Raw genomic sequence first — 12,290 nt, 5'->3', positions numbered from 1 at the left:
GCCAGCTCCCTGATTCACAGGGAGCTTACGTCGTGTGATGTGAGGACTGCTGAAGGGGTTCTTACCCAACATGCCCTCCTCCACGGGAACTCATTGCTAAGAATTCCATTCGGCTCATTAACATACAAGGATGGGAAAAACGCACGTTCGTGTTCAGGGATAGAAAAATGTGTGGTCATAGCCATCCGTGAGTACGTAAGTGACCTACTATTTCATAGGTCACATTAGCTACCCAGAAACATCTAGTCCTGTCTTTTATATGATATATAGTGCTCATTTACCCTGTGCCACGCACTGTGCTACACTTTTTGACACAGAGGGGAAACCTGGAGCACAGGAATGCGAAGTAATTTTCCCCGTGTCACCCAGCTGAGGGATGATGAAGCCGAGATTAAAACCCAGATGGCCTTACCCCAGGGCTAGAACCTCAGTGCCTACTGCCTCTGTGTGAGACCCAGGACGAGGCCAGAACAGACAGGTCTGGAGGACGTATGAGAAGCAAGCCCAAGCCCATTAGGAAAGTCTGTGGATGGAAAGCTGCCTGCAAAGGACCAGATCGAAGGAAGATGCCACGAGCAGGCAAGACGCATGCTGTTTGTTGTTGGGTGCCCAAGGCCAAGAGGAAATAGACGGGGGGGAAGGGAGACCCTTAAAGGTCCGTCTTACCAGCAGGCTGCCCTGACTCTGCTTTCTAGACGAATTCGGTCTTAGCTGTAGTTCCATTACACAGGACTTGGCTTTTTAACAGATAAAAGCAAAATGCAGAAAACTACATCACAATATTATAAAATGCAAGACGCAGATGAACACAAAGACGTGGCCCGCCCATCCCCCCGTCTAGATGGAGAAACTGACCACTCAGAGGGGTTAAGCATTCTGCCCAAGGTCCCACAGTATGTTCGTCCCAAAGCTCAAAGCAGGAGTTCAGCCTCTTCCAACCTTTCACCTGTGTAAAAGGCTCCCACCTCCCACCAACCGTAAGCACCTACCCTCTGCTCCGGCTTCTAAGGAAAGTATCTAATACTCTCTCTGTGTATCTGAACTCTGATGCTTTCTGCTGCTTAAGAAATGCATCAGGATTCTGTCTGTGCTCTAGCTGTGTGACCTCTGCAATTAGACAGATGGCACCAGCATAATCCCCGTTGCTTTGTGAATAAAGTGCTTATATTCAAACACCCAGGTTTCAATTAACTTTAATCACCAAGGCTTCGAGAAGGAGCAAGCTAGCTGAAGACCGTACCTCAGGACCTCTTCGCCTCTTTTGCAAGGCTCCGCTCATTCCCCAAACCACACACTGATACACACAAATTACCAGAATTTAGGAATGAAAGAACCGTGGTACTTTTTTGGATCTGCCCGGGACACCCGAGTTTTTTTTTTTAAATGGTCGAATTAGCCCAATGAAATGCTAGTTTTCATGGGCTTCAGAGTCAGAGTTACCTAAGTCGGATCCTCAGTCTCTCCTATCCAAGCTGGGTCAACTTGGAAAAGCTAACTCCCCTCCAGAGGGAACCCTTGCGAAATGGCAAACATGGGCTTTGGGGAGGAGGCCTCATTTGTATTCTTCATCCACCCCTCATTAGCCATATAGGTTCTTGGACAAATTTCCTAACTTTTCGGAGCTCGTGTCTCCGTCGGTAAAACGTGTGTTCCAAACCCTACTTCTTACAGCGTCCAGTTCTTAGGTCTGAGATGATGTTTGTAAAATGCTTGAGACAGTGGTGGGCACAAAGCAGATACTCAGTCAACGTGAGCTTCCCTGTCTTTTCCTTTCGGATTCTTGCTTCCCTTACCTGTAATCGGTGAATACCATACTTGACCTCGGGAGGCTGGTGTCAGGTCACAATCGATGCGAAATCGTAAGCACCAGGCGCCCACACCGAAGAAGCTGAAGATAAATAAATTCGCTGCCGGGTGCCCAGTGGCCAAGTCACGAGGCGCGCTGAGCTTGGATGACCGCGGTCCCCTGCCAGCACTCTGGGGTCAGGGCATAGCTCTCAGGCCCAGAGGGAAGGAGGAGCACTGGGGAGGAGTGGGGAATGGTAGCCCGCACAGCCTCCTGTAAATGGTTCATCTGTGAGCGGAAGTAGGCTGCAGAGAGAAGGCAGGAACTTGTAATGGAGAAAATTCCAGTAACGACTCTTAGGTCTCACGTCACCAAGGCGCGGCCTCCGCGGGCTGGTCCACCCAGTGTGAGCAAGAGGAATGCCACCAGGAACCGCTTTGTAAACACACAGAGCACGGTCGTAAGGACCGTGGGATTTCACTCCACCTGCACACGCGTCTGGACGGCTACCAGCCGGCCCCAGAAATTACCTGGCTGCTATGCCTATCCCAACCACATTCCTCACCGAGTGCAGATGGGAAGTATCCTGTGATGGGACCAGAAGCCACCGCACAAAGCAGAGGCAAGGCTTCCGTCTCGTGGGCACTTCATAACATTTTGGGCAGCTTCGGTTTTTTATTTTATTTTTTTAAATTTTTTCAACGTCTGCTTGCTTATTTTTGAGAGAGAGAGAGAGAAACAGAGCGTGAGCAGGGGCGAGGCAGAAAGAGAGGGAGACACAGACTCCGAAGAAGGGTCCAGGCTCTGAGCTGGCAGAGATCACGAACTGTGAGATCACGACCTGAGCCGAAGTCAGACGCTTAACGGACTGAGCCACCCAGGCGCCCCCTGAATTTTTGAAAAAGTAGAATCCAAGTAAATGATTCTGTACCTTAAAGTAAGGTAGTACGTAAAAACATTGATTATAGAAGCTGTTATTAAACAACAGGTTCCTCTATTTCAGGTTAAACCTTAGAAACCTTTTTTTAAAACAATGAAATAAACTCTATCCGTATAAATTCCATTGCTTTTTAAAGTTATAATGATTAAGAAAACATACAGTGCTAAAATGTCTCATGACCTGCTCTGAGCTGCTCTTCTAGAAAAATAAGTCTGAAAGAATAGCTCATCAGCTCACATTACTGATTCTTGCTCACGTATGCATGCAAACACACATAGTTAAATTTAAATGCCAGGTAAATACCAAAAATATTAGCGTAAGTATGTCCTGTGAAATATGCTTAGTTTCATGCGATGTCTTTGCACTAAAATATTCTTTATTTCCTGAAATTTGAATTTAGCTGCGTGCTTATTATTTTATTTGCTAAATGTGGCAACCTTAACACAGCTGTACATATGCACACACACAGGATAAGTAAAAGAATCTTTTAACCCGCTATGCCTCCTGTGAAGGTTTTGCAAAACTACCTACCCCAAAGTTTTGTTTTGTTTTGTTTTGTTTTGTTTTAAGTTTACTTATTTTGAGAGAGATAGAGACAGCATGAGTGGGAACCAGGCAAATAGAGAGGGAGAGAGAGAGAATCCCAAGCGGGCTCTGAGCTGCCAAAGCAGAGTCCGACCCACAAAGCTGGAGATCGTGACCTGAGGGGACACCAAGAGTCGGTGGCTTAACCGACTGAGCCACCCAGGCCCCCCCAACACACTATGAAGTTCTAAATGAATCTTTGGGTCTGGAAGTTCTACACAGCCTTCCATCGATAAGAGCCAGCATAATCACTAAACTTCGAGGCGAATGACACGTGACTCCAACCTATCTCGTAATTCCCTGCTTCCTGTTTCTTCTTATGCTCACCTGCCTTACCCATCTGCAGACTCCTGAACTCTTGTCCCTCTCTTGCCCAGCCATCCTTGGCCACCTAGTTGTGCATCCATCATCCTGTTGGATTCTCCTTCTAATCCCCTAGAATCCCCAAAGTATTCCTTCTTCTCCGCTGCCTCAGCCAAGGCCGCCATTGACATTCACCTAAGCTCATCCTACAGGCTTACTCCCCTGCCCGCCCTCATCGCTGCCGTCTTCAAACCTCAACTTCTTCAGTGGCTCAGCCCTGTTTTCTTTCTGTTCTTTCTTTCTGAAATCTCTACCATCAATTTAGATTTCCTCCAGCCTCCACGCTGGTGGCACTTTCAAAACGATTGCTTTGCAGTCGTCTGATTTTAATCATGCTCCTGATTACTCTGCTAAACCATCACATCCACCTTCAATGCGTGCGACACGTGGAGTCTTGACCTTGCTCCCTCTGATCGTAGCCTCTTCATATCCATCATAATAAAAGCTCTATGTGAAATGGAAATAGAAGAAAACTACTTAAGTATGATAAACACGAGTTAACAAAACCCTAGTGTATGAAATAGTTAAATACTGAGATAATTTCCACTAAACTCAGAGCTATGTGAAAGATACCTGCTAATACTATTATAATTCAACATCACTTGGAAGGCTTTAACAAATGCAATGTGAAAATAAATACAATTAATCAATATTAAAGAAGAGGAAGCAAAGTTAGCTATACATACTTGCAAAATGATTAAATGCCCAGGATACGTAAAAGACTATATAGGGGCACCTGGGTGGCTCAGTCGGTTAAGTGTCCAACTTGGGCTCAGGTGATGATCTCGTGGTCCGTGAGTTCGAGCCCCGCGTCAGGCTCTGAGCTGTTTTAGATTCTGTGTCTCCCTCTCTCTCTGAACCCTCCCCCATTCATGCTCTGTCTATGTCTCAAAAATAAATAAATGTTTAAAAAAATTAAAAAAAAAGACTATATAAAAATACAGTAGGGGTGTCTGGGTGGTTCAGTCAGTTGAGCGTCTGACTCTGGCTCAGGTCATGATCTCACGATTCATGAGTTCGAGCCCCACGTCGGTTTCTGTGTTGACAGCTCAGTGCCTGGAGCCTACTTCGGATCCGTGTCACCCTCTCTCTCTCCCTGCCCCTCCTCTGCTCTCTCTCTCTCTCAAAACTAAACAAACATTTTCAAAAATATACAATAAAGTAGCCAGATAAGAGAAAAAAGTAACAAGAATAGACTTTCTTTACATTAGCTACCAGTTCAAGATCCAAAGTGAAAAACAAATATCAGTGATTACTAGCAAATCAAACAAAAAAAAATACTTAGGGATATTTTTGTAAGAAAGGCATGGGACTTAAAGAAAATCATACAATAGTAATACCTGAACATTCAGTGCTATAGATTGAATGTTTGTTTTTTCCCAAAACTCACGTATTGCAATCTACCCCCAATGTGGTGGTATTAGGAAGTGTAGCTTTTGGAAGGTGATTGGGTCATGAGGGTGTGGAGGATTTCAGGATCTGTGCCCTTACAAAAGAGATCCTAGAGAGCCCCCTAGCCCTTCCCATCAGGTGAGATTACAGGAGGAAAATGACCACTTATGAACCGGGAAGTGGGCCCTTACCAGACACAGAACCTGCTGCCTCCTTGACCTTGGACTTCCCAGCCTCCAGAACTGTGAGAAATAAATTTCTTTTCTTTACAAGCCACCCAGTCTATGGTAATTTTTTAATAAACAGCTCAAAAGGACTAAGACACTTGAAAAACTACATCTTATCTCTGAATGAAACAACATAATATTTAAAATGCAATTTTTCCGGGGCGCCTGGGTGGCTCATTCGGTTAAGGGTCTGACTTTGGCTGAGGTCATGATCTCACGGTTCGTGAGTTTGAGCCCTGTGTCGGGCTCTGTGCTGACAGCTCAGAGCCTGGAGCCTGCTTTGGATTCTGTGTCTCCCTCTCTCTCTGCCCCTACCCCGCTCATGCTCTCTCTCTCTTTCAAAAATAAATAAACATTAAAAAATTGTTTTAAATGCAATTTTCCCCAAATTCACAAATAAGTCTCATGCAATTCAGAAATCACTTATGCAATTACAATACGATTTATCTTAGAAATGGATAAAATTAATTTAAAATTCTTATAAAAACAAATCACGAGAAAAGCCACAAATATCTTGAAAAGGAGAAAAAAAATGAAAAGAAAGCATAATTTAACATATATTACCATATCGTAAGGTAAACACAACTCCAAGCAGTATAGAAATTTATCTGTGGAACAACAGTCCGAGAACAGGGACCCAAGTACACATACAAACTTAACATTTGCCAAATATAAGCAAGGAGGATTTTGAGATTATTCATCTTTGAGATGAGAGGATAATTATTGATGATGATGAAGAGGATGATGATAATCAGAAGTGTGTTAACCAGGGCTCCCCCGAAAGGCAAGCCAAGACAAGAGCTTGGTTTCAGATTAAGACTTCTTATTTGGGAGAAGCGATGGGGAGGGAAGTGACGCAGGAAAGGAGGAAAATCCAACCTACAGGAACATCCCTGAGGTTGCTGCTTTGGACGATGGGCTCAGCTCCCCTGGGACAGTCTAGGAAAGGTGCAAAATGCCTCCTACCAGGGTGTGAGAAAGATGGGCTGTTTACCTACCAGCATCTCTCTCTCAATGGGGGATTGCCTCCAGACATTAAAACTCTTTCACACACATGGTCTACTCTTATAAGTTCAGGAAGGCCATAGCTGAGAGCATGTGCCTGGAAGCGGGACACCGTCAGCTGAGGTGAGCCCAAGGTTGCCTGGAACGGGGTAGTGTGGCTAAAATCAGGTCGGCCATGGGGATACTGATGTGGGAAACCAGAGGTCCACGGTGTGCTGGGAAACACTGAGAGTGTCGGTTCAAATGGACTCAATGCTCAGCCCGGAGAAATCACGGGGAAGGGGTTTTGCAAGGTACGTGTCCGTAGGGATAATGGTGTTTCTTTATTGTCACCTGGTATGGCACATCTTGGTTTTATGTGGTGAGTCTCATTGGGTCAGCGGAAGACGACCGACAGCCAACGAAGAGCCATAATCCATCCAACTGATCTCTAGAATGGATATTCCAGCTCCCAAAGCTAACTTTGCAAAGCAATTCCAGTGTTCTCGTTTTTCGTTTTTTGGTTTTTTTGTTTGGTTTGGTTTGGTTTTTACTTGCCGATGGGAGAAATCTGGGGTAAAATATCTTCCAGGTTCATAAAAAATCATTGATGCTCACTATCGCATTCTTGGCTTTCGGCTAAAACATGAGCATTCCTTAACCATCTTAGTGCAAATGAATCATTGTTACAGCCTCAGGTGGTTATGCGACTGGTGAGCCTGTCCTTTGTGCAGCAGCCAAATGCGTGTCCGGTGAGAAAAGTCTCAGGGTGATTTAAATGTAACGTGAAGAAAGCAGAAAACCATTTCCCATGAGCTTTGGAAAGATCAGTAGTAGCAATCTCTCTGAAGAAAAGATGCATTTTACGAAAATAAAGTTGGGCAAAGGAGCGAGGTCTTGTGAACAGCAGAAAATACTGGTACATTAGTATTCTCTCGAAAATACTTGTCATTCCTATGGTGGTTAATGTATAAATCATAATCTGATTTATCTTCAACAGTGACTGATTTTTTTTTTTTTGCATCAGTTGTATTTCCCGAGTTTTGCTGCTCATTTCTTCACCTGAAAGTGTCTCCTTTCTTGTCTATGTCTATTTAGGACTCCCTGTGATTTTATTTCTTCATTGATTGCTGCCAATTAATAGTAACATTTTCCTTTTCCTGTAAGACAGATTGATTGATATTAATCACCTGGTTCCTGTGCCAATTACGGTAACTTTTTTTTTTTTAATTTTTTTTTTTCAACGTTTATTTATTTTTGGGACAGAGAGAGACAGAGCATGAACGGGGGAGGGGCAGAGAGAGAGGGAGACACAGAATCGGAAACAGGCTCCAGGCTCTGAGCCATCAGCCCAGAGCCTGACTCGGGGCTCGAACTCCCGGACCGCGAGATCGTGACCTGGCTGAAGTCGGACGCTTAACCGGCTGCGCCACCCAGGCGCCCCAATTACGGTAACTTTTACATGCATATGTTTCTATAATTGTATATGCCTCGTATATTATCATTCTGAGGTAACCTCCTCTGATGAACGTGCTTTATGATTGCTGTTGGATAGTCCACAAAATCAACTTCATGTTTCTGTTAAATGTTTTCTTGTTTGCCCTGCTTTATACACTACTTTAATGCTTTTTTTTTTGTTTGAGTTTATGTATTTATTTTGAGAGAGACAGAGAGAGCAAGCTGGGCAGGGGCAGAGAGAGAGGGAGAGAGAGTGAATCCCAAGTGGGCTCCATGCTGACGAGCTCACGAATCTTGAGATCATGACCTGAGCCAAGAGTTGGATGCTTAACTGACTGAGGTGCCTGGGTGGCCTTGTATTGAATTCTAATACAAGTTATGGTAAAACAAATATAACTAGAAATTATGTGTCCTTTCCCTTAATTTTAACCAGCCAGACAGTAGTGTCCTTTAACATTCATAAAATCGAAACTTGTTCATCGAAGTGTTAGTTTCACAATGCAAATAAAAGTAGGTTGCTTCTTGAAGATTCAAGGCTCATTTCTTAAAACGACGTGACACATCAGGGGAACGACAAAATCCTTTCTCATGCAAGATATCTAAAGTTGTCTGGAAAGAAGGCCACCCATATACCCATACCCATTATGCTAGAGTAATGAAAGAACATCTACAACAGTTGCAGTTCGTGCAACACAGAATCCAAGTTGAATTTCTCCTAGTTGTCACAGTAAAATAAACTAAAACTGTCTTCTGACATAGTCAAACGCTATCTTCTGTGCATATCCCATAAACAGTTATGTTTTCACTGTGGGCAGAGGCTAAGCAGAGTGTTTTCCAGAATTTAAAACCTAGTAAGACAATATACCGTGGTTTGATATAGATTGTGTGCCCAATGTGTCCAAGCAAATAATGCTTCTCTTAAATACGACAGGATTGAGAACTAAGTCTCTCTTAGGGTGTCTGTAATGTGGTGCCTGTCAAAGGTGTGGTGAACATTGTGGTTTGCCAGCCAGATCCCCCTTAAGGGCTAAGGCACTTCCAGATGCCAGGGGGTTGACTACTTCTAGATGAATTCCTCTCGGCACATTCCTTTTGTGGAATGATGCTGTCTCCCCCAAGGTGACACCTATTCCCTGGACGCAGCCCACATCTGCATGGTCAGGACAGGTATACAAAGGGTTAACCTCCTTGCCTCGACTCAGGACGACTCTAAAGGGTCATCTCAACTCCAGAGGATCCTCTGAGGGCTCTGGCACAGCTGAATCATAGCTCAGCGATTCTCTCTGTCCAATCTTGCGCCCCTCAGCCCTCAGGGCTGTTTCTCTCAAGAACACTCAACCAATTAACCCCCTACAGGCACATTTCTGCCTCTGAGTCTGTTTCCTGGGCCGGCTGAGGACCAGAAAAGTTTCTTTAACATTATTCAGGTAATACTATTCAACACTTTAGTCTTTTTTGTGTGTTTCAAACACATTAACTTAGCCAGAGTTCCTATGCTCATGGAGGGTAACATAGTAATGGTTCATGTGTTTGAACCATGTGTAACATAACAACAGACGTTACACTATACAGTGTCTGCCCTCCACAACCTTCCCTACCTCCTTCAGAGGTGCAAAGGCAAACACTACGTTTCTGAAACTTTCTTGCAACCACGGACTGATTTTCCATCCTGGATGTGATTTCGTTTTCACCAGAGAGAAGCACTCGCTGAGATTTAGAAAGAGGGTGGGGCCGGCCATCTCTCTGTGGCCATGCTGGCTGACCAAGAGCTCTGATCCATTGGGGGTGTGCAGGAGCCAGGCTCCATATTCCTCTATCTCCAGATCCTGGGTGTGTGTGTGTGGGGGGGGGTGTGTGTCAGGGGCAGCAGGTGTCTGTACCTGTAGATTGCAGTTGCAGTGCTGTGACCTTGGACATAAATGTCCAGTTTGCATCTCCCACTTCTCTTCTAGATTTTCTGTTGATTTTTATAAACATCTAATTGCCTTCATTAAACACCATGTATTTCAACTGCCTACATTGGTTTCTTAATCCTTTACCAAAACCTGATACAACGTTTTCCTGCTTAAAAGCATTTCAACCTTGGTTTGTTTACACTGTGACTGCTTCTGTTAGAATATGAACTGAGGTGCTTCAGCGGCTCAGTGGGTTTAGGGGCTCACTCTTGACTTCAGCTCAGGTCACGATCTCACGGTTTGTGGGTTCGAGCCCCATGTCAGTCTCTGCGCTGACAGTGTGGAGCCTGCTTGGGACCCTCTCTGTCTCCCTCTTTCTCTGCCCCTCCACCCTTCGTGTGCATGTGCTCTCTTTCTCTCTCAAAATAAATAAACTAAAAAAAAAAAAAGAATACGAACCAATAAGTGCATATGCAACAATTTCCTCCCCTTCTTTGTTATGTAAGAAGGTATTTTCTCTATACCAAATCACTTCTGGGGAAAGATTTATAGATATACATATATATATATATTATATATATAATGCATATATGTTTAAGTTCTGCTTAAAGATTTAAATATATATTTTATTATATAATACACACACACACACACATATATACATAGATATATAGATATATCTATATATATATAGATATAGATATATCTTATAGATATATAAGTTCTGGTTAAGTGAATGAGAACTAGAATAAAGATTAGGTTATAAGCATCTTTCTAAGCAAGTGTAACTAAACCCAAACTTATAGATATATAAGTTCTGGTTAAGTGAATGAGAACTAGAATAAAGATTAGGTTATAAGCATCTTTCTAAGCAAGTGTAACTAAACCCAAAACACCCGGTTTTATCATCTGAGGCAAGAATCTTGTGATCCTCTACCTGTAACTCTGTCCTCAAGACTGCTGTATCCCGTGGAAGAGACCTCTATAACCCACATGGAAACTGACACGGGAGGGTCACACTTTCCACACTGAAGATTCCTCCTCAGTCAGAAAATGGAATCCCTCCAGGGCTCTGCTATGAGAGACGGGCCAAATGGGCTCTAGAAAACCTGGCCCCTTAATCCTCCAGGGGTAGAGGAAAAAGAGATTATCAGACTGCCAAATAGCTCTGCAATTTTGAGATGAAGAACTCTTTTCTGGGAGCAACGATCATGCCTTCCCCTCATGTCCCACACTTGACCCACTAGGCAGAGCATAGGACAGTCTAGCAGACCTATAGGCAAGGTCTGTTGGCAAACAGCTCATTAACCGTGGCATAACCAGGGTCTAACACTTAAAGGCAAGACTTGTACTCGTGATAATTACATCAGTGATGTTTTTGAAATATTTGTTTAAAATGAAATAAATTAGAGCGGATCCTTGAAGATTCCTATAACACTCATTTTCTTCTAGGTGCATTTTCCTAACGCTGGATGAGAGAGAAAAACTAAAATCCGGTTTTATCAGTAATACAGCCCACACAGCCTTTGAAAGTATATTACATAGTGGATATCAAATATGATGTGTATAATAAGAAAACAGTTGAAATTTGCTAGCATAGAGCTTACAAGAAAGATATTTGAGTCAGAGGATCAGAGTTTGAATCTCTCCCACTGCACTACTTACAAGCTATGTGTCCTTGGGCAAGTTACTTAAAATTTCTGAGCCCTGGCGTCACCATCTATAACATGAAGAGGATATTTGAATGGAATGTAGGCTCCACAAGAGTAAGGATTATCACGGACTGGCCCTCAGCTATAGCCCCACAATTAACATTTAATCCAGCACAGAATAGTCTCTTTATAAATATTCACTGATACGCATATCTACTGATATGGCTTGCAATACTTATTGTGGATGAACGCATATCCACCAACTATCTAGCTAGTGTGGAACCTAGAAAGACTTCGACTGATGACTGTCACTAATACGATATTAGAGGCCCCTAGCCTTGCGTCTTCCTTCCTGTGGTTTAGCGCGATCCTTTAAGCCTGGACAGGTTCGGATGAATTCCTAATCACCCAGTGAGGCCACAATTGCCTCGGTTGCAGTCATCCTTATCCTCACCTTGATCCACCTGATATAAATCAGTATTTACTCCTAATACTAGCTCCCCCTCCCAGGTAAGCTGAGCTCTGCCTCTTCCGAGACTGGTGTCCATTTGACATGGCGAATGTCTTTGAGCTCAGACCATTCCCGGGGCTGGGGGCCGGCAAGACTATTCCCTGCTTCCAGTTGACCAGAGCCCATATTGAGGCTTAGGGCAGCACAGATGGCACTAGCATGGTGGGGGCTGCTTTCTTGACTTTTCGACGGCCAATGGGATGACACGGTAAGGAATCCTGGGACTGATCTCAACCCCAAAGTCCAAGACCTGGATGCCTCTGCGCCGGGCTCCCCAGCCTAGCGCTGACTTTAGGCACCAAAAGAGGAGACCAACATCAGCCATTGCTGCCAGGGGTTGTCGCTTAAGCATCCTGGGGATGGCTGCAGCCTCCAGGTCCCCTTCCCGGGCAGGCATGTGGAATTAGTCTCACTCTGAGATCCGCAGTACTGTGGGTAAAGCATGCTGGCCCTTCCTTTCCGAGAAGTGTGTGTTCTTTGCACTATGGAAACATGCA

This window comes from Lynx rufus, unplaced genomic scaffold (assembly GCF_022079265.1).
Source record: "Lynx rufus isolate CCGP_SWC_20201006 ecotype Redwood Valley unplaced genomic scaffold, mLynRuf1.p SCAF_6, whole genome shotgun sequence".
NCBI lineage: Eukaryota > Metazoa > Chordata > Mammalia > Carnivora > Felidae > Lynx > Lynx rufus.
Note: the sequence above shows the minus strand (reverse complement) of the source record.